Raw genomic sequence first — 27,972 nt, 5'->3', positions numbered from 1 at the left:
TTGCAGACTGGCACATTCCTACGTGTTGAGGGACGCACTGAAGCTTGGGGCAGCTGCCGCCAAGGCGTGGTGGGGAAAGACCATCGTGTAATGTCTGCCTGCCTAAGAACAGGGGGCCCACTCAGTACGTGGGCTCTGCTGACGCCTCAGCTAAATATATAGATGGTAAATGTATATATGAATAATTAATTCCGATCTCTGCATGTAAAGAAATGCAAGGTGCTCCTATGAATGGCACCACCAATTGTACCATCAAAATATTTTATGAATAAAGTATATTTTTTGAAATAAAAAAATAAAAACAGCAGGGGGACTCTGTGCTAGGAAGAGGCTTAGGTTTGGCACAATTTGTTAAATACATCCAAGAGGGTTTCTTGAAACAGTTTGTGGAGAGTCTAACTAGAGGAGGGGGCCACATTGGACCTTGTATTAGTTAATGAGCCTGGCCAGGTGACTGCCCGTTCACTGGGAGAGCATTTTAGAAACAGTCATCACAACTGCTTAAGTTTGATGATGGTTATGAATAAAGATAAGTCAGGACCTTGCAGAAAGGTATGAAATTGGGAAGAGCAAATTAGGTCAGTTTTAGGCAGGAGCTAAGGAGTGTTAATTGGGAGGAGTAGTTATCGGGCAAGTCCACATTTGACATGTGGGAGTTGTTTAAAGATCGACTGAATGAGAGATAAGGACCAGCATGTTCCAGTGACGAGGAAGGACAAGGATGGCAGGGATCTTGTATATATTGAGGGAGGTCTGAATTGAGTCTGAAGGAAAAATGAAGCATACATAAGGTTTAGGAAGCTAAACTCAGACAGGGCGCTTGAAGAATATAAAGCAAGCAAGAAAGAACTCACGTAGAGAATTTAGAGAGCATGAAGGGGCCATGAAATGATATTGGCAAGTAGGGTTAAAAAGAATCGAAGGCATTCTATACAAACATTAAAAAAAAACAAGAGGATAACTAGGGAGAAAGTAGGACCACTCAAGGATAAAGAAGGGAACTTGTGCTTGGAGGCAGAGGATGTGGGTGAGATCCTAAACGAGTATGCTGTGTCAGTATTCACCCAGGAGAAGGATATGGAGGATAGTGAGATTAGTGTGGAGCATGTTAATATGACAGGGCATTGTGAGATCAAGAAAGAAATGATATTGTGTCTCTTGAAGAGCAGAGAGGTGGATAAATTCCCAGGGCCTGATGTATCTACACCTGGTTATTGAGACAGGTAAGAGAGGAGATTGCTGAGACATTGACCAACATCTTTGTATCCTTGTGAACCACTGGAGAGGTCCTGGAGGACTGGTGGGTAGCTAATATTTTTCCTCTGTTTAAGGAGGGAAATAGAGATATTCTAGGAAACTATATACCGGTGAGTCTCACATCAGTAGTTGGGAAGCTATTGGAGAGAATTCTTAGGTTTACACACATTTGGAAAAGCATGGCCCAATTAGGGGCCGTCAAAATAACTTTGTGTGAGGCAGGTCAAGTCTTAATCTCATTTTTTGAGGAGGTGGCAAAGTGGATTGATGAGGGAAGAGCAATGGATGTTGTCTACCTGGACTTTAATAAGGTTTTCAACAAGATTCCTCATAGTAGGCTCCTCCAGAAGATTGAGAAGCTGGGATCCACAGGAATGTGGCCGCGTGGATTCAGAATTGGTTTGCCTATAGATGATGAAATGGTGTTTTTCACCCTGGAGATCTGTGACTAATAGTGTTCTGCAGGGATCCTTATTGGGATCTCTGCTGTTTGTGACATATATAAATGACTTGAATGAAAATGTCGACGTGTGTGTTAGTAAGTTTGTGAATGATTTAAAGCTCGGTGGAGTTATGAATAGTGCTGAAGGCTGTCAAAGGACATAGTGACATATAGATGGTAAATGTACAGACCTGTATATATCAATAATTAATTCCGATTAAACTCCATCTGCCATTTCTCTGCCCTTGCCTGAAACGGATCAGTTTCAGACATGGGCAAAGAAGTGGCAGATGGAGTTTAATCTGGGTAAGTGTGAGGTGCTGCACTTTGGGAGATCAAATGTTGAGGAAAAATATACAGTTAATAGCAGTGAACAACATTGATATACAGAGGGATCTTAGAGTTCAAGTCCTTCAATCCTTGAAATTAGCCATGCAATTAGATAGGGTGGTAAAGAAGTCATTTGGCATGCTTACATTTATTGGTTGGGGAATTGAGTACAAGAGGAAAGAAAGTGAGGACTGCAGATGTTGGAGATCAGAGTCAAGAGTGTGGTGCTGGAAAAGCACAGCAGGTCAGGCAGCATCTGAGGAGCAGGAGAATCGATGTTTCAGGCATAAGCCCTTCCTCAGGAATCATGAAGAGCTTATGCCCAAAATGTTGATTCTCTTGTTCCTCGGATGCTGCCTGACCAGCTGTGCTTTCCCAGCATCACACTCAACAATTAAGTATAAGAGTCAGGATATCATGTTGTTGCTTTATAAGGTTTTGGTTAGGTTACACTTAGAGGATTGCATTCAATTCTGGTCACTGCATCACAGGAAGGATGTGGAGGCTTTGAAGGGGGTGCAGAAGATGTTGCCTGGATTAGAGCATATGAGCTTTAAGGAGAGGCTAGAAAAATGCAGGTTGTTTTCTCTGGAGCAGCAGAGGCTGAGGGGAGACTTGATAGAAATCTATAAAATGATGAGATGCAGAGACCGGTTGACAGTCAGAATCTTTTTCCCAGAGTTGAAATGTCCATAACTAGGGGGCATGCATTTAAGGTGAGTGGGATACACAGAGAATGAGAGGGGTCTGAATGCACTGCCTGGGGTGGTGGTGGAAGCAGATACGATAGGGACGTTTAAAAGACTTTTAGATAAACACATGAACATGCAAGGAATGGAGGGATATGTACCAAGGGCAGAGGAGATTAGTTTAATTTGGTGTCATGCCGAAGGACCCCTTCCTGTGTTATCCTGTATGATGTACTTTGTTCTATATTGAACAACACTGACTGAGGTTTTATTGTGCACCGACAGTTCTGTTCAATAATCCATTTGTTAATTGATCTGTCAAATTCTGGAGGCTACATTATAATGAAATGAGTGCCCCAGCTTCCCTGAGAAAATTACCTTCAATTCCCAGCTCTCCGAACTTTCTGAGCTCATTTCTTTGATCCCGTCGGGCTGATTCCAGCAGATTGTTAATTGCTCAGCGATGCGCACTGTCTCCCTGTGCTAGATGTTGATTAAATATTGAGCTGCCCCAGGAGGTGGGGGTCATACCGAGTCCTACAGGGTGCCATCTACCTCACAACCTGCTCTTTCAGTTCATTTTCGAGTTCCCTTCCATCTTGTTCTGTGAAGGCAAACTGGCAAAGTACCACCCACAGGCTGGTGACTGACGCTCAGCTTCTCCTGACTGAGATTGGCTTCAGGATCAAACTGGGCCCCAAGGCCATGAGAAACCTGACTCAGTCTGAAGCAACAGCTGAAAGGACTCAGTGGGTTAGGAGAAGGAGTTTGTCAGGGCGCAAGGTGAAAGACAATGGTTTCAATCTTTGCTGTATTTAGTTAAAAGCATTGTACCTTAATAGACCTGGATGTTAACAAGGAATCTGATGACGCAGGCATTGGAGATCCCAGGAAGGGAGTGGTGCTGTAAAGCTGGGATACACTCATGTGCTTGAGGAACTTGACATTGTGACTTTATCATCGAGAAGCAGAGTGTAGATGAGAAATAGGAAAGGGATAGGGTTTCTTGAAAGAGCACCAGAGCTAATTCTGTCAGGCTGAGTAGAGAAGCCATTGCAGCATTGTCTCCTACACATGCGCAGTTCAGGAAGGGAGCTGGGGAAGAGCAATTGCGTCCCACTACAAATGGGCTTGGACCTTCAGAGGCAGGTGGGGTGGCTGGACGTGTTAAAGGCTGTAGACTCGTAAAGACCCACCCCCAGTCCTGAAGAAGGGTTACACCCAAAATGTCGACTCCTCCACCTCCTGATGCTGCCTGGCTTGCTGTGTTCTTCCAGCCTGCCTGTCTGACTGGTAAAGAGAGGGTAGGAAGGAAAGCTTCCTGTGAGCACTGGAACAGGGGAGTTCATCAAGAAGATGATTAATGGTGGGGTTTTATTGCAAACACTGAAATTGATTGGTGGGACTCAAATATGGAGATCAATGCAAGGTTTGTGAAGGTTTGTAGCTCAGGTTGAGGTTTAGGGTGTAGGTTTGCTTGCTGAGCTGTAGGTTTGATATCCAGACGTTTCATCACCTGGCTAGGTAACATCATCAGTGGGGACCTCCAAGTGAAGCGAAGCTGTTGTCTCCTGCTTTCTATTTATATCTTTCTCCTGGATGGGGTTCCAGTGATGTCATTTCCTGTTCGTTTTCTGAGGGGTTGATAGATGGCATCTAGATCTATGTGCTTGTCAAAAACCACCATTTCGACTGGGACAACACATCTATCCTGGGACAGACTAAGCAAAGACATGCCTGAGAATTCCTAGAGGCCTGACACTCCAACCACAACGCCATAAACAAACACATAGATCTAGTTGTCATCTATCAACCCCTCAGAAAACGAACAGGAAATGACATCACCACAAACCCCAGGAACCCCATCCAGGCGAAAGATATGAATAGAAAGCAGGAGACAACAGCTTTGCTTCACTTGGAGGTCCCCACTGATGATGTTACCTAGCCAGGTAATGAAACGTCTGGATATCAAACCTACAGCTCAGCAAGCAAACCTACACCCTATAAAGATCAATACTGGGGGGCAATCATGAGATATTCTGGGTTGTTGGAGAAGGATGGGAGATTGGAGAAAGGTAGTAGTTCATAAGGATGGATCTGAGGAAGAGGTTGGTAATGTTAGATTAGAGAGAGATGCAATAGCAACAGAGAAGAAAGAACTATTCCCAATCTCAGCTAATATCGGCACCAGGAAGGGAGGTTAGTATCAGGCTGAGCATCAGGCCACTGGAGCAGGATATCTATCTTAAACGTCAAAATATCCAGGTGTCTCTGATGGGTGTGGGGTCACAGTTTTCCTTGATCAGTGCAAGGTGAACAGTGTCCACCTCATGTGTTTGAACATAATCTGAGGCTGATGGTGACTCCCTTGAATGACAGCTACAGCAGAGTAGCTGCAGCTTGGTTTATATGTGACATGGTGCAGACAATCTCCTCTTTATCATAGGAATGATAATGGTCTAATAGTCAATCATTCATCAGGGACCAATTAACACCATGAATTAATTTATGAAAGAAAACAGCAAAACACATAATCAGTAATGAAGCATGCAATACAGCGAAACTGCTGGTTACTGTGAGTGCAGCTTGCAAACACACAGATGGTTGACCAAGTCAGGCAGAGTCCCAACATTGTATACACACTGCACATGGCCTTCTTAAAGGTGAACTCTCTTAAAGGCATGGTATATTTACATCACTCTTCTTAAAGGCAGAATGTCCATCTTTAAGGGAGACTTTATTAAATAATACATGAGCAATTTAAGTGATGAAAAAGTGAGCAAAAAGTGTCAGAGGTGGGCCAGAGGAGAGATCCTACAGTTCTGTGGGAGTATGAGAGGCTCCAAAAGGCCACTCGTAGAGGAGTGCAATTTCCTTGGGAGTTGAAGCTGAGAATTTTGTACCCAGGTATCGGAGTCATTACTAACCTCCAGGATAGTCAAGGTCAGTGCTGTATCGTCACACAGGGCAGCATGCAGGAGAACATTCATGTGGATTCACGTTGAGATTCCAGGTCCATTGAGTGGCCAGCCAGACAGATCCCATCCTGAACAAGGAAAGTGGGAATCTGGCTCCAGTGTGACAAAGCACTTGTTACAGCGGTGCCTGGCCTGCTCCATCTCTCTGTCACACTGCAAACATAGAAGCACAAATCCATAAGCCCCATGTCTTGATAAATAAAATACACTTATGTTTTCCTCTGCAATCAGACTTGCTTTAATAACAATCACAGAGAGTGTATTGCAGCCTGCTCACATAGTGACAGCCTCACCAGGAGCTGAACGATTATGAGTCTGAGGTGCCCTCCTATGTGTTGGAAGTTGCACTTTTCCCGGGCAGCAGCTCTCCTGCCTGTGAGTCAGACAGTTGTAGGTTTCAGTCCTGTGCCCTGTATTGTGTTACAATCACTGCACTGACCCTTCCAGATGACTTTAGGATGCCATGTTAAATCTACTCTCTCATGTGGATATTAATCATTCCAGAGAATAACTAAATGATGCTTGTGGATATTAAGGCTTCGGAAAAGGGAACCGAGTCCAGCTGCAAAACTAACTCCCAGTTCAAAAGAATGCTTTAACTCTCCCCCTGGTTTGGGGGGAGGGGGGGAGGGAGCGGGGATGGGCTGTGGGGAGGGTGGTGTGGATACCAGTGGCTTTATTGGATGATGTGACTCAGATTTGGAAGTTGTGGAGGGGGAATAGATTATTGTGTTTGAGTTAACTCCTCAATATTGCAAGTAAATAGCTATGGGAGGGTGTCACGGTGCGATTTATAAATTCTGTGAGGCCAAATCTAGATTTGAGTCTTTCCTCAGATAATAGGGTCTGCTTGTAGACTGACAGCTGGATCAGGTAGAACCTGGATGTGTTTCTGGTTGGGGTGGAGATCCACGCTTATAGAATGAAATTCAGGGCCCAAATCAGATCCAGCACTGAACGTAATCACCTGTGAAGTGGTATTGACCAAACTTTCCTCCAGCCCAAATCAGTCCAAGTATTGGGCTACTTTTTCCTGCTGCTCCCATAGTTTCAATCAAGTGCATTACATCACAACACAGAAAGAACAGAGTTTCATTATCTGTTCATCGTTGCCTGTCTTCCTGTACACAAGCAGGAACATTTGTCTCAGTTGCTGTGTGTGCGAACTTGCTGTGAGTCATTTATTTCCCACCCTGAACACACATAGAACATAGAACATAGAAAAATACAGCGCAGTACAGGCCCTTCGGCCCTCAATGTTGCGCCACCCAAGCCCACCTAACCTACACTAGCCCACTATCCTCCATATGTTTATCTAATGCCCATTTAAATGCCCATAAAGAGGGAGAGTCCACCACTGCTACTGGCAGAGAAAATTGGACGCACACCAGAGGAACATAGCAACCTCGGAAAGTTGGAATGAGCTCTTCATCCCATCAAGCCTACTCCACCATTTCATTAGGTCATGCTGATCATCTGCCCCAACACCACTTCCCTGTGTTATCGCTGTGTGCCTTGATGTCACTTATCTCGGGAAATATATCGCTTTCAGTCTCAACGATCGAGCCTCCACAGCCCGCTGGGGTAAAGAATTCCAATGACTCGCCATCCTCTAAGTGAAGAAATACCTCGTCATCTCAATCCAAAGGTTTATCACCCTGGTTCGAGACTCGTGAGCCAGCCCTGTACCCTTTTGGACGGTGCATGTGGATAACAACCTGGGTGTGAACTCACTGACATCTGCTCAGAGGCCTGCCCAGCAGCAGCAGGGAGCAGGAGAGACAATGGAGCCAGGCAGCGGGGGGAACACATCCAAATGAGATCCGGTCTGTCACACTCTGCAACAATTCACTCCGTACGAATGAAATCACTCTGCACTGAAGGTCTCATAATTACAGAGCTGGTTTCCTCAATCTCTCCTCAAAGGATAGTCCCACCATCACAGGATTGGCCTGGCAGACCTCCCGGTACTCCTTCTATGAGATAATAAGACTACAATCCATGCACAATCCTCCAGGGACGGTCTCAATAAGAACTGGTGGCATGACTCCTGTTCTCAAAATCGCTGTGATAAAAGTCAATGTAACAGGCACTGTCACTGCCCACTGCTCACACTCACTCACTGTCCCTGCCCACTGCTCACACTCACTCACTGTCACTGCCCACTGCTCACACTCACTCACTGTCCCTGCCCATAGCTCACACTAACTCACTGTCCCTGCCACTGCTCACACTGACTCACTGTCCCTGCACACTGCTCACACTCACTCACTGTCGCTGCCCACTGCTCACACTGACTCACTATCCCTGCCCACTGCTCACACTGACTCACTGTCCCTGCCCATAGGTCACACTGACTCACTATTCCCGCCCACTACCTCACACTGATTCACTGGCCCTGCCCACTGCTCACACTCACTCACTGTCCCTGCCCACTAGCTCACACTGACTCACTATTCCTGAACACTGTTCACACTGACTCACTTTCCCTGCACACTGCTCACACTAACTCACTGTCCCTGCCCACTGTTCACACTGACTAACTGTCCCTGCCCACTACCTCACACTGACTCACTATTCCTGCCCACTGCTCACACTCACTCACTGTCCCTGCCCACGCTCACACTCACTCACTGTCCCTGCCCATAGCTCACACTCACTCACTGTCCCTGCCCACTGCTCACACTGACTCACTGTCCCTGCCCACTGCTCACACTCACTCACTGTCCCTGCCCACTGCTCACACTGACTAACTGTCCCTGCCCAATGCTCACACTGACTCTCTGTCCCTGTCCATAGCTCACACTCACTCACTGTACCAGCCCACTGCACACACTCACTGTCTCTGCGCATAGCTCACACCGAATCAGTATTCCTGCCCACTGCTCACACTGACTCACTGTCCCTGTGCACTGCTCACACTGGCTCATTGTCCCTGCCCACTGCTCACACTGACTCACTATCCCCGCACATAACTCACACTGACTCACTGTCCCTGCCCACTGCTCACACTTACTCACTGTCCCTGCCCATTGCTCACACTCACTCACTGTCCCTGCCCACTGCTCACACTGACTCACTGTCCCTGCCCACTGCTCACACTCACACACTGTCCCTGCCCATATCTCACACTCACTCACTGTCCGTGCCGACTGCTCACACTCACTCACTGTCCCTGCCCATAGCTCACTCTCACTCACTGTCCCTGCCCCCTAGCTCACACTGACTCACTGTCCCTGCCCACTGCTCACACTCACTGTCCCTGCCCACTGCTCACACTCACTGTCCCTGCGCATAGCTCACACTGACTCAGTATTCCAGCCCACTGCTCACACTGACTCACTATCCCCGCACAAAGCTCACACTGACTCACTGTCCCTGCCCAATGCTCACACTGACTCTCTGTCCCTGTCCATAGCTCACATTCACTCACTGTCCCAGCCCACTGCACACACTCACTGTCTCTGCGCATAGCTCACACCGACTCAGTATTCCTGCCCACTGCTCACACTGACTCACTGTCCCTGTGCACTGCTCACACTGGCTCCTTGTCCCTGCCCACTGCTCACACTGACTCACTGTCCCTGCCCATAGCTCACACTGACTCACTATTCCCGCCCACTAGCTCACACTGACTCACTGTCCCTGCCCACTGCTCACACTCACTCACTGTCCCTTCCCACTAGCTCACACTGACTCACTATTCCTGAACACTGTTCACACTGACTCACTTTCCCTGCACACTGCTCACACTAACTCACTGTCCCTGCCCACTGTTCACACTGACTAACTGTCCCTGCCCACTACCTCACACTGACTCACTATTCCTGCCCACTGCTCGCACTCACTCACTGTCCCTGCCCATAGCTCACACGCACTCACTGACCCTGCCCACTGCTCACACTCACTCACTGTCCCTGCCCATATCTCACACTAACTAACTGTCCCTGCCCACTGCTCACACCCACTCGCTGTCCCTGCCCACTGCTCACACTGACTCACTATCCCTGCCCACTGCTCACACTCACTCACTGTCCCTGCCCACTGCTCACACTGACTCACTGTCCCTGCCCAATGCTCACACTGACTCTCTGTCCCTGTCCATAGCTCACACTCACTCACTGTCCCAGCCCACTGCACACACTCACTGTCTCTGCGCATAGCTCACACGGACTCAGTATTCCTGCCCACTGCTCACCATGACTCACTGTCCCTGTGCACTGCTCACACTGGCTCCTTGTCCCTGCCCACTGCTCACACTGACTCACTATCCCCGCACATAGCTCACACTGACTCACTGTCCCTGCCCACTGCTCACACTTACTCACTGTCCCTGCCCATTGCTCACACTCACTCACTGTCCCTGCCCACTGCTCACACTCACACACTGTCCCTGCCCATATCTCACACTGACTCACTGTCCCTGCCCACTGCTCACACTGACTCACTGTCCCTGCCCATACCTCACACTCACTCACTGTCCCTGCCGACTGCTCACACTCACTCACTGTCCCTGCCCATAGCTCACACTCACTCACTGTCCCTGCCCCCTAGCTCACGCTGACTCACTGTCCCTGCCCACTGCTCACACTCACTGTCCCTGCCCACTGCTCACACTCACTCACTGTACCAGCCCATATCTCGCACTGACTCACTATTCCTGCCCACTGTCCCTGCCCACTGCTCACACTGACTCACTGTCCCTGCCCACTGCTCACACTCACTCACGGTCCTTGCCCATATCTCACACTGACTCGCTGTCCCTGCCCAATGCTCACACTGACTCTCTGTCCCTGTCCATAGCCCACACTCACTCACTGTCCCTGCCCACTGCTCACACTTACTCACTGTCCCTGCCCATTGCTCACACTCACTCACTGTCCCTGCCCACTGCTCACACTGACTCACTGTCCCTGCCCACTGCTCACACTCACACACTGTCCCTGCCCATATCTCACACTCACTCACTGTCCGTTCCGACTACTCACACTCACTCACTGTCCCTGCCCATAGCTCACTCTCACTCACTGTCCCTGCCCCCTAGCTCACACTGACTCACTGTCCCTGCCCACTGCTCACACTCACTGTCCCTGCCCACTGCTCACACTCACTCACGGTCCCTGCCCTATCTCACACTGACTCGCTGTCCCTGCCCACTGCTCACACTCACTCACTGTCCCTGTCTATAGCTCACACTGACTCACTGTCACAGCCCACTGCACACACTCACTGTCCCTGCCCACTGCTCACACTGACTCACTATCCCCGCAAATAGCTCACACTGACTCAGTGTCCCTGCCCATAGCTCTCACTGACTCACTGTTCCTGGCCACTGCTCACACTGACTTACTGTCCCTGCACATACCTCACACTCACTCACTGTCCGTGCCCACTGCTCACACTCACTCACTGTCCTTGCCCATAGCTCACTCTCACTCACTGTCCCTGCCCCCTAGCTCACACTGACTCACTGTCCCTGCCCACCGCTCACAATCACTGTCCCTGCCCACTGCTCACACTCACTCACTGTACCAGCCCATATCTCGCACTGACTCACTATTCCTGCCCACTGTCCCTGCCCACTACTCACACTCACTCACGGTCCCTGCCCATATCTCACACTGACTCACTGTCCCTGCCCACTGCTCACACTGACTCACTGTCCCTGTCTATAGCTCACACTGACTCACTGTCACAGCCCACTGCACACACTCACTGTCCCTGCGCATAGCTCACACTGACTCAGTATTCCTGCCCACCGCTCACAGTGACTCACTTTCCCTGCCCACTGCTCACACTCACTCACTGTCCCCGCCCACTGCTCACAATGGCTCATTGTCCCTGCCCACAGCTCACACTCACTCATTGTCCCTGCCCATAGCTCACACTGACTCACTGTCCCTGTCCATACCTCACACTGACTCACTGTCCGAGCCCACTGCTCACACTCACTGTCCTTGCGCATAGCTCACACTGACTCAGTATTCCTGCCCATAGCTCACATTGACTCACTGTCCCTGCCCACTGCTCACACTCACTCAATGTCCCTGCCCATAGTTCACACTGACTCACTGTCCCTGCCCACTGCTCACACTGACTCACTCTCCCTGTCCACTGCTCACACTGACTCACTGTCCCTGCCCACTATCTCACACTGACTAACTGTCCCTGCCCACTGCTCACACTGACTCACTGTTCCTGCCTACTGCTCACACTGACTCACTGTCCCTGCCTACTAGCTCACACTGACTCACTGTCCCTGCCATAGCTCACACTGACTCACTATCCCTGCCCACAACTCACACTGACTCACTGTCCCTGCCCACTGCTCACACTGACACACTGTCCCAGCCCATACCTCACACTCACTCACTGTCCCTGCCCACTGTTCACACTCACTCACTGTCCCTGCCCACTGCTCACACTGACTCACTGTCCCTGCCATCTGCTCACACCCACTCACTGTCCCTGCCCATAGCTCACACTCACTGTCCCTGCCCATAGCTCACACTGACTCACTGTCCCTGCCCATAGCTTACACTGACTCACTGTCCCTGCCCACTGCTCACACTCACTCACTGTCCCTGCCCATAGCTCACACTGACTCACTGTCCCTGCCCACTAACTCACACTGACTCACTGTCCCTGCACACTAACTCACTGTCCCTGCCCATAGCTCACACTGACTCACTGTCCCTGCCCATAGCTCACACTGACTCACTGTCCCTGCCCACTGCTCACACTGACTCACTGTCTCTGCTCCCTGCTCACACTCACTCACTGTCCCTGCCCACTGCTCACACTGACTCACGGTCCCTGCCCACTGCTCACACTGACTCACTGTCCCAGCCCATACCTCACACTCACTCACTGTCCCTGCCCACGGCTCACACTGACTCACTGTCCCTGCCCACTGCTCACACTGACTCACTGTCCCTGCCCACTAGCTCACACTGACTCACTGTCCCTGCCCACAGCTCACACTCACTCATTGTCCCTGCCCATAGCTCACACTGACTCACTGTCCCTGCCCACTGCTCACACACTCACTGTCCCTGCCCATATCTCGCACGAACTAACTGTCCCTGCCCACTGCTCACACCCACTCACTGTCCATGCCCACTGCTCACACTGACTCACTGTCGTTGCCCACTGCTCACACTCACTCACTGTCTCTGCCCATATCTCACACTGACTCACTGTCCCTACCCATATCTCACACTGACTCGCTGTCCCTGACCATAGCTCATACTGACTCACTGTCCCTGACCATAGCTCACACTGACTCACTGTCTCTGCCCACTGCTCACACTCACTCACTGTCCCTGCCCAAAGCTCACACTGACTCACTGTCCCTGCCCACTGCTCACACTCACTCACTGTCGCTGCCCACTTCTCACACTCACTCACTGTCCCTGCCCACTGCTCAAACTGACTCACTATTCCTGCCCACTGTTCACACTGACTCACTGTCCCTGCTCCCTGCTCACACCCACTCACTGTACCAGCCCATAGCTCGCACTGACTCACTGTCCCTGCCACTGCTCTCACTCACTCAATGTCCGAGCCCACTGCTCACACTCACTCACTGTCCCTGCCCATAGTTCACACTGACTCACTCTCCCTGTCCACTGCTCACACTGACTCACTGTCCCTGCCCACTAGCTCACACTGACTCACTGTCCCTGCCCACTGCTCACACTGACTCACTATTCCTGCCCACTGCTCACACTGACTCACTGTTCCTGCCTACTGCTCACACTGACTCACTGTCCCTGCCTACAGCTCACACTCACTCACTGTCCCTGCCCATAGCTTACACTGACTCACTGTACCTGCCCTCTGCTCACACTCACTGTCCCTGCCCATAGCTCACACTCACTGTCCCTGCCCATAGCTCACACTGACTCACTATCCCTGCCCACAGCTCACACTGACTCACTGTCCCTGCCATCTGCTCACACACACTCACTGTCCCTGCCCATAGCTCACACTCACTGTCCCTGCCCATAGCTCACACTGACTCACTGTCCCTGCCCATACCTCACACTCACTCACTGTCCTTGCCCATAGCTCACACTGACTCACTGTCCCTGCCCACTAACTCACACTGACTCACTGTCCCTGCACACTGCTCACACTGACTCACTGTCCCTGCCCATAGCTCACACTGACTCACTGTCCCTGCACACTGCTCACACTGACTCACTGTCCCTGCCCATACCTCACACTCACTCACTGTCCCTGCCCACTGCTCACACCCACTCACTGTACCAGCCCATAGCTCGCACTGACTCACTGTCCCTGCCACTGCTCACACTCACTGTCCCTGCGCATAGCTCACACTGACACAGTATTCCTGCCCACTGCTCACGGTGACTCATTGTCCCTGCCCACTGCTCACACTCACTCACTGTCCCTGCCCACTGCTCACACTGACTCACGGTCCCTGCCCACTGCTCACACTGACTCACTGTCCCAGCCCATACCTCACACACACTCACTGTCCCTGCCCACTGCTCACACTGACTCACTGTCCCTGCCCACTGCTCACACTGACTCACTGTCCCTGCCCACTAGCTCACACTGACTCACTGTCCCTGCCCACTGCTCACACTGACACACTGTCCCAGCCCATACCTCACACTCACTCACTGTCCCTGCCCACTGTTCACACTCACTCACTGTCCCTGCCCACTGCTCACACTGACTCACTGTCCCTGCCATCTGCTCACACCCACTCACTGTCCCTGCCCATAGCTCACACTCACTGTCCCTGCCCATAGCTCACACTGACTCACTGTCCCTGCCCATAGCTTACACTGACTCACTGTCCCTGCCCACTGCTCACACTCACTCACTGTCCCTGCCCATAGCTCACACTGACTCACTGTCCCTGCCCACTAACTCACACTGACTCACTGTCCCTGCACACTGCACACACTCACTGTCCCTGCCCATAGCTCACACTCACTGTCCCTGCCCATAGCTTACACTGACTCACTGTCCCTGCCCACTGCACACACTCACTGTCCCTGCCCATAGCTCACACTCATTGTCCCTGCCCATAGCTCACATTGACTCACTGTCCCTGCCCATAGCTTACACTGACTCACTGTCCCTGCCCATAGCTTACACTGACTCACTGTCCCTGCCCATAGCTCACACTCACTGTCCCTGCCCATAGCTCACACTGACTCACTGTCCCTGCCCACTAACTCACACTGACTCACTGTCCCTGCACACTAACTCACTGTCCCTGCCCATAGCTCACACTGACTCACTGTCCCTGCCCATAGCTCACACTGACTCACTGTCCCTGCCCACTGCTCACACTGACTCACTGTCTCTGCTCCCTGCTCACACTCACTCACTGTCCCTGCCCACTGCTCACACTGACTCACGGTCCCTGCCCACTGCTCACACTGACTCACTGTCCCAGCCCATACCTCACACTCACTCACTGTCCCTGCCCACGGCTCACACTGACTCACTGTCCCTGCCCACTGCTCACACTGACTCACTGTCCCTGCCCACTAGCTCACACTGACTCACTGTCCCTGCCCACAGCTCACACTCACTCACTGTCCCTGCCCATAGCTCACACTGACTCACTGTCCCTGCCCACTGCTCACACACTCACTGTCCCTGCCCATATCTCGCACGAACTAACTGTCCCTGCCCACTGCTCACACCCACTCACTGTCCATGCCCACTGCTCACACTGACTCACTGTCGTTGCCCACTGCTCACACTCACTCACTGTCTCTGCCCATATCTCACACTGACTCACTGTCCCTACCCATATCTCACACTGACTCGCTGTCCCTGACCATAGCTCATACTGACTCACTGTCCCTGACCATAGCTCACACTGACTCACTGTCTCTGCCCACTGCTCACACTCACTCACTGTCCCTGCCCAAAGCTCACACTGACTCACTGTCCCTGCCCACTGCTCACACTCACTCACTGTCGCTGCCCACTTCTCACACTCACTCACTGTCCCTGCCCACTGCTCAAACTGACTCACTATTCCTGCCCACTGTTCACACTGACTCACTGTCCCTGCTCCCTGCTCACACCCACTCACTGTACCAGCCCATAGCTCGCACTGACTCACTGTCCCTGCCACTGCTCTCACTCACTCAATGTCCGAGCCCACTGCTCACACTCACTCACTGTCCCTGCCCATAGTTCACACTGACTCACTCTCCCTGTCCACTGCTCACACTGACTCACTGTCCCTGCCCACTAGCTCACACTGACTCACTGTCCCTGCCCACTGCTCACACTGACTCACTATTCCTGCCCACTGCTCACACTGACTCACTGTTCCTGCCTACTGCTCACACTGACTCACTGTCCCTGCCTACAGCTCACACTCACTCACTGTCCCTGCCCATAGCTTACACTGACTCACTGTACCTGCCCTCTGCTCACACTCACTGTCCCTGCCCATAGCTCACACTCACTGTCCCTGCCCATAGCTCACACTGACTCACTATCCCTGCCCACAGCTCACACTGACTCACTGTCCGTGCCATCTGCTCACACACACTCACTGTCCCTGCCCATAGCTCACACTCACTGTCCCTGCCCATAGCTCACACTGACTCACTGTCCCTGCCCATACCTCACACTCACTCACTGTCCCTGCCCATAGCTCACACTGACTCACTGTCCCTGCCCACTAACTCACACTGACTCACTGTCCCTGCACACTGCTCACACTGACTCACTGTCCCTGCCCATAGCTCACACTGACTCACTGTCCCTGCACACTGCTCACACTGACTCACTGTCCCTGCCCATACCTCACACTCACTCACTGTCCCTGCCCACTGCTCACACTGTCTCACTGTCTCTGCTCCCTGCTCACACCCACTCACTGTACCAGCCCATAGCTCGCACTGACTCACTGTCCCTGTCACTGCTCACACTCACTGTCCCTGCGCATAGCTCACACTGACACAGTATTCCTGCCCACTGCTCACGGTGACTCATTGTCCCTGCCCACTGCTCACACTCACTCACTGTCCCTGCCCACTGCTCACACTGACTCACGGTCCCTGCCCACTGCTCACACTGACTCACTGTCCCAGCCCATACCTCACACACACTCACTGTCCCTGCCCACTGCTCACACTGACTCACTGTCCCTGCCCACTATGCTCGAAACGTCGAATTCTCTATTCCTGAGATGCTGCCTAACCTGCTGTGCTTTGACCAGCAACACATTTGCAGCACTAGCTCACACTGACTCACTGTCCCTGCCCACAGCTCACACTCACTCATTGTCCCTGCCCATAGCTCACACTGACTCACTGTCCCTGCCCACTGCTCACACACTCACTGTCCCTGCCCATATCTCGCACTAACTAACTGTCCCTGCCCACTGCTCACACCCACTCACTGTCCCTGCCCACTGCTCACACTGACTCACTGTCGTTGCCCACTGCTCACACTCACTCACTGTCTCTGCCCATATCTCACACTGACTAACTGTCCCTACCCATATCTCACACTGACTCACTGTCCCTGACCATAGCTCACACTGACTCACTGTCCCTGCCCACTGCTCACACTCACTCACTGTCCCTGCCCAAAGCTCACACTGACTCACTGTCCCTGCCCAATGCTCACACTGACTCTTTGTCCCAGTCCATAGCTCACACTCACTCACTGTCCCAGCCCACTGCACACACTCACTGTCTCTGCACATAGCTCACACTGACTCAGTATTCCTGCCCACTGCTCACACTGACTCACTGTCCCTGCGCACTGCTCACACTGGCTCCTTGTCCCTGCCCACTGCTCACACTGAATCACTATCCCCGCACATAGCTCACACTGACTCACTGTCCCTGCCCACTGCTCACACTGACTCACTGAACCTGCCCAAGGCTCACACTCACACACTGTCCCTGCCCATATCTCACACTGACTAACTGTCCCTGCCCAATGCTCACACTGACTCACTGTCCCTGCCCATACCTCACACTCACTCACTGTCCCTGCCCATAGCTCACACTGACTCACTGTCCCTGCCCACTAACTCACACTGACTCACTGTCCCTGCACACTGCTCACACTGACTCACTGTCCCTGCCCATAGCTCACACTGACTCACTGTCCCTGCACACTGCTCACACTGACTCACTGTCCCTGCCCATACCTCACACTCACTCACTGTCCCTGCCCACTGCTCACACTGTCTCACTGTCTCTGCTCCCTGCTCACACCCACTCACTGTACCAGCCCATAGCTCGCACTGACTCACTGTCCCTGCCACTGCTCACACTCACTGTCCCTGCGCATAGCTCACACTGACACAGTATTCCTGCCCACTGCTCACGGTGACTCATTGTCCCTGCCCACTGCTCACACTCACTCACTGTCCCTGCCCACTGCTCACACTGACTCACTGTCCCAGCCCATACCTCACACACACTCACTGTCCCTGCCCACTGCTCACACTGACTCACTGTCCCTGCCCACTGCTCACACTGACTCACTGTCCCTGCCCACTAGCTCACACTGACTCACTGTCCCTGCCCACTGCTCACACTGACACACTGTCCCAGCCCATACCTCACACTCACTCACTGTCCCTGCCCACTGTTCACACTCACTCACTGTCCCTGCCCACTGCTCACACTGACTCACTGTCCCTGCCATCTGCTCACACCCACTCACTGTCCCTGCCCATAGCTCACACTCACTGTCCCTGCCCATAGCTCACACTGACTCACTGTCCCTGCCCATAGCTTACACTGACTCACTGTCCCTGCCCACTGCTCACACTCACTCACTGTCCCTGCCCATAGCTCACACTGACTCACTGTCCCTGCCCACTAACTCACACTGACTCACTGTCCCTGCACACTGCACACACTCACTGTCCCTGCCCATAGCTCACACTCACTGTCCCTGCCCATAGCTTACACTGACTCACTGTCCCTGCCCACTGCACACACTCACTGTCCCTGCCCATAGCTCACACTCACTGTCCCTGCCCATAGCTCACATTGACTCACTGTCCCTGCCCATAGCTTACACTGACTCACTGTCCCTGCCCATAGCTTACACTGACTCACTGTCCCTGCCCACTGCACACACTCACTGTCCCTGCCCATAGCTCACACTCACTGTCCCTGCCCATAGCTCACACTGACTCACTGTCCCTGCCCACTAACTCACACTGACTCACTGTCCCTGCACACTAACTCACTGTCCCTGCCCATAGCTCACACTGACTCACTGTCCCTGCCCATAGCTCACACTGACTCACTGTCCCTGCCCACTGCTCACACTGACTCACTGTCTCTGCTCCCTGCTCACACTCACTCACTGTCCCTGCCCACTGCTCGCACTGACTCACGGTCCCTGCCCACTGCTCACACTGACTCACTGTCCCAGCCCATACCTCACACTCACTCACTGTCCCTGCCCACGGCTCACACTGACTCACTGTCCCTGCCCACTGCTCACACTGACTCACTGTCCCTGCCCACTAGCTCACACTGACTCACTGTCCCTGCCCACAGTTCACACTCACTCATTGTCCCTGCCCATAGCTCACACTGACTCACTGTCCCTGCCCACTGCTCACACACTCACTGTCCCTGCCCATATCTCGCACGAACTAACTGTCCCTGCCCACTGCTCACACCCACTCACTGTCCATGCCCACTGCTCACACTGACTCTCTGTCGTTGCCCACTGCTCACACTCACTCACTGTCTCTGCCCATATCTCACACTGACTCACTGTCCCTACCCATATCTCACACTGACTCGCTGTCCCTGACCATAGCTCATACTGACTCACTGTCCCTGACCATAGCTCACACTGACTCACTGTCCCTGCCCACTGCACACACTCACTGTCCCTGCCCATAGCTCACACTCACTGTCCCTGCCCATAGCTCACATTGACTCACTGTCCCTGCCCATAGCTTACACTGACTCACGGTCCCTGCCCACTGCTCACACTGACTCACTGTCCCAGCCCATACCTCACACTCACTCACTGTCCCTGCCCACGGCTCACACTGACTCACTGTCCCTGCCCACTGCTCACACTGACTCACTGTCCCTGCCCACTAGCTCACACTGACTCACTGTCCCTGCCCACAGCTCACACTCACTCATTGTCCCTGCCCATAGCTCACACTGACTCACTGTCCCTGCCCACTGCTCACACACTCACTGTCCCTGCCCATATCTCGCACGAACTAACTGTCCCTGCCCACTGCTCACACCCACTCACTGTCCATGCCCACTGCTCACACTGACTCACTGTCGTTGCCCACTGCTCACACTCACTCACTGTCTCTGCCCATATCTCACACTGACTCACTGTCCCTACCCATATCTCACACTGACTCGCTGTCCCTGACCATAGCTCATACTGACTCACTGTCCCTGACCATAGCTCACACTGACTCACTGTCTCTGCCCACTGCTCACACTCACTCACTGTCCCTGCCCAAAGCTCACACTGACTCACTGTCCCTGCCCAATGCTCACACTGACTCTTTGTCCCTGTCCATAGCTCACACTCACTCACTGTCCCAGCCCACTGCACACACTCACTGTCTCTGCACATAGCTCACACTGACTCACTGTCCCTGCCCACTGCTCACACTCACTCACTGTCGCTGCCCACTTCTCACACTCACTCAATGTCCCTGCCCACTGCTCAAACTGACTCACTATTCCTGCCCACTGTTCACACTGACTCACTGTCCCTGCTCCCTGCTCACACCCACTCACTGTACCAGCCCATAGCTCGCACTGACTCACTGTCCCTGCCACTGCTCTCACTCACTCAATGTCCGAGCCCACTGCTCACACTCACTCACTGTCCCTGCCCATAGTTCACACTGACTCACTCTCCCTGTCCACTGCTCACACTGACTCACTGTCCCTGCCCACTAGCTCACACTGACTCACTGTCCCTGCCCACTGCTCACACTGACTCACTATTCCTGCCCACTGCTCACACTGACTCACTGTTCCTGCCTACTGCTCACACTGACTCACTGTCCCTGCCTACAGCTCACACTCACTCACTGTCCCTGCCCATAGCTTACACTGACTCACTGTACCTGCCCTCTGCTCACACTCACTGTCCCTGCCCATAGCTCACACTCACTGTCCCTGCCCATAGCTCACACTGACTCACTATCCCTGCCCACAGCTCACACTGACTCACTGTCCGTGCCATCTGCTCACACACACTCACTGTCCCTGCCCATAGCTCACACTCACTGTCCCTGCCCATAGCTCACACTGACTCACTGTCCCTGCCCATACCTCACACTCACTCACTGTCCCTGCCCATAGCTCACACTGACTCACTGTCCCTGCCCACTAACTCACACTGACTCACTGTCCCTGCCCATAGCTCACACTGACTCACTGTCCCTGCACACTGCTCACACTGACTCACTGTCCCTGCCCATACCTCACACTCACTCACTGTCCCTGCCCACTGCTCACACTGTCTCACTGTCTCTGCTCCCTGCTCACACCCACTCACTGTACCAGCCCATAGCTCGCACTGACTCACTGTCCCTGCCACTGCTCACACTCACTGTCCCTGCGCATAGCTCACACTGACACAGTATTCCTGCCCACTGCTCACGGTGACTCATTGTCCCTGCCCACTGCTCACACTCACTCACTGTCCCTGCCCACTGCTCACACTGACTCACGGTCCCTGCCCACTGCTCACACTGACTCACTGTCCCAGCCCATACCTCACACACACTCACTGTCCCTGCCCACTGCTCACACTGACTCACTGTCCCTGCCCACTAGCTCACACTGACTCACTGTCCCTGCCCACAGCTCACACTCACTCATTGTCCCTGCCCATAGCTCACACTGACTCACTGTCCCTGCCCACTGCTCACACACTCACTGTCCCTGCCCATATCTCGCACTAACTAACTGTCCCTGCCCACTGCTCACACCCACTCACTGTCCCTGCCCACTGCTCACACTGACTCACTGTCGTTGCCCACTGCTCACACTCACTCACTGTCTCTGCCCATATCTCACACTGACTAACTGTCCCTACCCATATCTCACACTGACTCACTGTCCCTGACCATAGCTCACACTGACTCACTGTCCCTGCCCACTGCTCACACTCACTCACTGTCCCTGCCCAAAGCTCACACTGACTCACTGTCCCTGCCCAATGCTCACACTGACTCTTTGTCCCAGTCCATAGCTCACACTCACTCACTGTCCCAGCCCACTGCACACACTCACTGTCTCTGCACATAGCTCACACTGACTCAGTATTCCTGCCCACTGCTCACACTGACTCACTGTCCCTGCGCACTGCTCACACTGGCTCCTTGTCCCTGCCCACTGCTCACACTGAATCACTATCCCCGCACATAGCTCACACTGACTCACTGTCCCTGCCCACTGCTCACACTGACTCACTGAACCTGCCCAAGGCTCACACTCACACACTGTCCCTGCCCATATCTCACACTGACTAACTGTCCCTGCCCAATGCTCACACTGACTCACGGTCCCTGCCCATACCTCACACTCACTCACTGTCCGTGCCCACTGCTCACACTCACTCACTGTCCCTGCCCATAGCTCAAACTGACTCACTGTTCCTGCCCACTGCTCACACTGACTCACTGTCCGTGCCCACTGCTCACACTCACTCACTCTCCCTGCCCACTGCTCACACTCACTCACTCTCCCTGACCATAGCTCACACTGACTCACTGTCCCTGCCCAGTGCTCACACTGACTCACTGTCCCTGCCCAAAGCTCACACTGACTCACTGTCCCTGCCCATACCTCACACTCACTCACTGTCCCTGCCCACTGTCCACACTCACTCACTGTCCCTGCCCACTGCTCACACTGACTCACTGTCCCTGTCCATACCTCACACTGACTCACTGTCCCGGCCCACTGCTCACACTCACCGTCCCAGCGCATAGCTCACACTGACTCAGTATTCCTGCCCACCGCTCACAGTGACTCACTGTCCCTGCTCACTGCTCACACTGACTCACTGTCCCTGCCCATAGCTCACACTGACTCACTGTCCCTGCCCACTGCTCACACTGACTCATTGTCCCTGCCCATAGCTCACACTGACTCACTGTCCCTGCCCACTGCTCACACTGACTCCCTGTACCTGCCCACTGCTCACACACACTCACTGTCCCTGCCCATATCTCGCACTAACTGTCCCTGCCCACTGCTCACACTGACTCACTGTCGTTGCCCACTGCTCACACTCACTCACTGTCTCTGCCCATATCTCACACTGACTAACTGTCTCTGCCCAATGCTCACACTGACTCGCTGTCCCTGACCATAGCTCACACTGACTCACTGTCCCTGCCCACTGCTCACACTCACTCAATGTCCCTGACCATAGCTCACACTGACTCACTGTCCCTGCCCACTGCTCACACTCACTCACTGTCTCTGCCCATATCTCACACTGACTCGCTGTCCCTGCCGAGTGCTCACACTGACTCACTGTCCCTGCCCACTGCTCACACTGACTCACTGTCCCAGCCCACTGCACACACTCACTGTCCCTGCCCACTGCTCACACTGACTCAGTATTCCTGCCCACTGCTCACACTGACTCACTGTCCCTGCCCACTGCTCACACTGACTCACTGTCCCTGCCCATACCTCACACTGACTCACTGTTCCTGCCCAATGCTCACACTGACTCACTCTCCCTGCCCATACCTCACACTCACTCACTGTCCGTGCCCACTGCTCACACTCACTCACTGTCCCTGCCCACTGATCACACCCACTCACTGTCCCTGCCCACTGCTCACACCCACTCACTGTCCCTGCCCACTGCTCACACTGACTCACTGTCCAAAGCCCACTGCTCACACTCACTCACTGTCCCTGCCCACTGCTCACACTGACTCACTGTCCCTGCCCCTACCTCACACTCACTCACTGTCCGTGCCCCTTGCTCACCCTCACTCACTGTCCCTGCCCACTGCTCACACTGACTCACTGTCCTTGCCCATAGCTTACACTGACACACTATTCCTGCCTACTAGCTCACACTGACTCACTATTCCTGCCCACTGCTCACACCCACTCACTGTTCCTGCCTACTGCTCACACTGACTCACTATCCCTGCCCACTGCTCACACTGACTCACTGTCCCTCTACATAGCTCACACTGACTCACTGTCCCAGCCCACTGCACACACTCACTGTCCCTGCCCACTGCTCACACTGACTCAGTATTCCTGCCCACTGCTCACACTGACTCACTGTCCCTGCCCACTGCTCACACTCACTCACTGTCCCTGCCCATACCTCACACTGACTCACTGTTCCTGCCCACTGCTCACACAGACTCACTGTCCCGGCCCATAGCTCACACTGACTCACTGTCCCTGCCCACTGCTCACACTGACTCACTGTCCCTCTACATAGCTCACACTGACTCACTGTCCCAGCCCACTGCACACACTCACTGTCCCTGCCCACTGCTCACACTGACTCAGTATTCCTGCCCACTGCTCACACTGACTCACTGTCCCTGCCCACTGCTCACACTGACTCACTGTCCCTGCCCATACCTCACACTGACTCACTGTTCCTGCCCAATGCTCACACTGACTCACTCTCCCTGCCCATACCTCACACTCACTCACTGTCCCTGCCCACTGCTCACACTCACTCACTGTCTCTGCCCATATCTCACACTCACTCACTGTCCCTGCCCATAGCTCACTGTCACTCACTGTCCCTGCCCCCTAGCTCACACTGACTCACTGTCCCTGCCCACTGCTCACACTCACGTCCCTGCCCACTGCTCACACTCAGTCACTGGACCAGCCCATATCTCGCACTGACTCACTATTCCTGCCCACTGCTCACACTCACTCACTGTCCCTGCCCACTGCTCACACTGGCTCATTGTCCCTGCCCACTGCTCACACTCACTCACTGTCCCTGCCCACTGCTCACACTTACTCACTGTCCCCGCCCACTGCTCACACCCACTCACTGTCCCTGCCCACTGCTCACACTCACTGTCCCTGCCCATAGCTCACACTCACTCACTGTCCCTGCCCACTAACTCACACTGACTCACTGTCCCTGCACACTGCTCACACTGACTCACTGTCCCTGCCCACTGCTCACACTGACTCGCTGTCCCTGCCCACTAGCTTACACTGACTCACTCTCCCTGTCGACTGCTCACACTGACTCAATGTCCCTTTCCATACCTCACACTGACTCACTGTCCCTGCCCACTGCTCACACTGACTCACTGTCCCTGTCCACTGCTCACACTGACTCACTTTCCCTGACCACTAGCTCACACTGACTCACTGTCCCTGCTCACTAGCTCACACTGACTCACTATTCCTGCCCACTGCTCACACTGACTAACTGTCCATGCCCACTGCTCACACTGACTCACTATTCCTGCCCACTGCTCACACTGACTCACTGTCCCTGCCATAGCTCACACTGACTCACTGTCCCTGCCCCTAGCTTACACTGACTCACTGTCCCAGCCCGCTGCACACACTCACTGTCTCTGTCCATAGCTCACACTGACTCACTGTCCCTGCCCACTGCTCACACTCACTCACTCTCCCTGCCCACTGATCACACTCACTCACTGTCCCTGCCCATAGCTCACTCTCACTCACTGTCCCTGCCCACTGCTCACACTCACTCACTCTCCCTGCCCACTGATCACACTCACTCACTGTCCCTGCCCATAGCTCACTCTCACTCACTGTCCCTGCCCCCTAGCTCACACTCACTCACTGTCCCTGCCCACTGCTCACACTCACTATCCCTGCCCGCTGCTCACACTCAGTCACTGTACCAGCCCATATCTCGCACTGACTCACTATTCCTGCCCACTGCTCACACTCACTCACTGTCCCTGCCCACTGCTCACACTGGATCATTGTCCCTGCCCACTGCTCACACTCACTCACTGTCCCTGCCCACTGCTCACACCCACTCACTGTCCCTGACCATAGCTCACACTGACTCACTGTCCCTGCCCACTGCTCACACTCACTCACTGTCCCTGACCATAGCTCACACTGACTCACTGTCCGTGCCCAATGCTCACACTGACTCTCTGTCCCTGTCCATAGCTCACACTCACTCACTGTCCCAGCCCACTGCACACACTCACTGTCTCTGCGCATAGCTCACACTGACTCAGTATTCCTGCCCATTGCTCACACTGACTCACTGTCCCTGCGCACTGCTCACACTGACTCACTATCCCCGCACATAGCTCACACTGACTCACTGTCCCTGCCCACTGCTCACACTTACTCACTGTCCCTGCCCACTGCTCACACTCACTCACTGAACCTTCCCACGGCTCACACTCACACACTGTCCCTGCCCACTGCTCACACTGACTCACTGTCCCTGCACATACCTCACACTCACTCACTGTCCGTGCCCACTGCTCACACTCACTCACTGTCCCTGCCCACAGCTCACACTGGCTCATTGTCCCTGACCAAAGCTCACACTCACTCATTGTCCCTGCCCACTGCTCACACTTACTCACTGTCCCTGCCCACTGATCACACCCACTCACTGTCCCTGCCCACTGCTCACACCCACTCACTGTCCCTGCCCACTGCTCACACTGACTCACTGTCCAAAGCCCACTGCTCACACTCACTCACTGTCCCTGCCCACTGCTCACACTGACTCACTGTCCCTGCCCATACCTCACACTCACTCACTGTCCGTGCCCCTTGCTCACCCTCACTCACTGTCCCTGCCCACTGCTCACACTGACTCACTGTCCTTGCCCATAGCTTACACTGACACACTTTTCCTGCCTACTAGCTCACACTGACTCACTATTCCTGCCCACTGCTCACACTGACTCACTGTCCGTGCCCACTGCTCACACTCACTCACTCTCCCTGCCCACTGCTCACACTCACTCACTCTCCCTGACCATAGCTCACACTGACTCACTGTCCCTGCCCAGTGCTCACACTGACTCACTGTCCCTGCCCAAAGCTCACACTGACTCACTGTCCCTGCCCATACCTCACACTCACTCACTGTCCCTGCCCACTGTCCACACTCACTCACTGTCCCTGCCCACTGCTCACACTGACTCACTGTCCCTGTCCATACCTCACACTGACTCACTGTCCCTGCCCACTGCTCACACTGACTCACTGTCCCTGTCCATACCTCACAGTGACTCACTGTCCCTGCTCACTGCTCACACTGACTCACTGTCCCTGCCCATAGCTCACACTGACTCACTGTCCCTGCCCACTGCTCACACTGACTCATTGTCCCTGCCCATAGCTCACACTGACTCACTGTCCCTGCCCACTGCTCACACTGACTCCCTGTACCTGCCCACTGCTCACACACACTCACTGTCCCTGCCCATATCTCGCACTAACTGTCCCTGCCCACTGCTCACACTGACTCACTGTCGTTGCCCACTGCTCACACTCACTCACTGTCTCTGCCCATATCTCACACTGACTAACTGTCTCTGCCCAATGCTCACACTGACTCGCTGTCCCTGACCATACCTCACACTGACTCACTGTCCCTGCCCACTGCTCACACTGACTCACTGTCCCTGTCCACTGCTCACACTGACTCACTTTTCCTGACCACTAGCTCACACTGACTCACTGTCCCTGCTCACTAGCTCACACTGACTCACTATTCCTGCCCACTGCTCACACTGACTAACTGTCCATGCCCACTGCTCACACTGACTCACTATTCCTGCCCACTGCTCACACTGACTCACTGTCCCTGCCATAGCTCACACTGACTCACTGTCCCTGCCCCTAGCTTACACTGACTCACTGTCCCAGCCCACTGCACACACTCACTGTCTCTGTCCATAGCTCACACTGACTCACTGTCCCTGCCCACTGCTCACACTCACTCACTCTCCCTGCCCACTGATCACACTCACTCACTGTCCCTGCCCATAGCTCACTCTCACTCACTGTCCCTGCCCACTGCTCACACTCACTCACTCTCCCTGCCCACTGATCACACTCACTCACTTTCCCTGCCCATAGCTCACTCTCACTCACTGTCCCTGCCCCCTAGCTCACACTCACTCACTGTCCCTGCCCACTGCTCACACTCACTATCCCTGCCCGCTGCTCACACTCAGTCACTGTACCAGCCCATATCTCGCACTGACTCACTATTCCTGCCCACTGCTCACACTCACTCA

This window comes from Hemiscyllium ocellatum, chromosome 30, assembly GCF_020745735.1.
Source record: "Hemiscyllium ocellatum isolate sHemOce1 chromosome 30, sHemOce1.pat.X.cur, whole genome shotgun sequence".
NCBI classification, from domain to species: domain Eukaryota; kingdom Metazoa; phylum Chordata; class Chondrichthyes; order Orectolobiformes; family Hemiscylliidae; genus Hemiscyllium; species Hemiscyllium ocellatum.
This window is presented reverse-complemented; position numbering follows the sequence as displayed.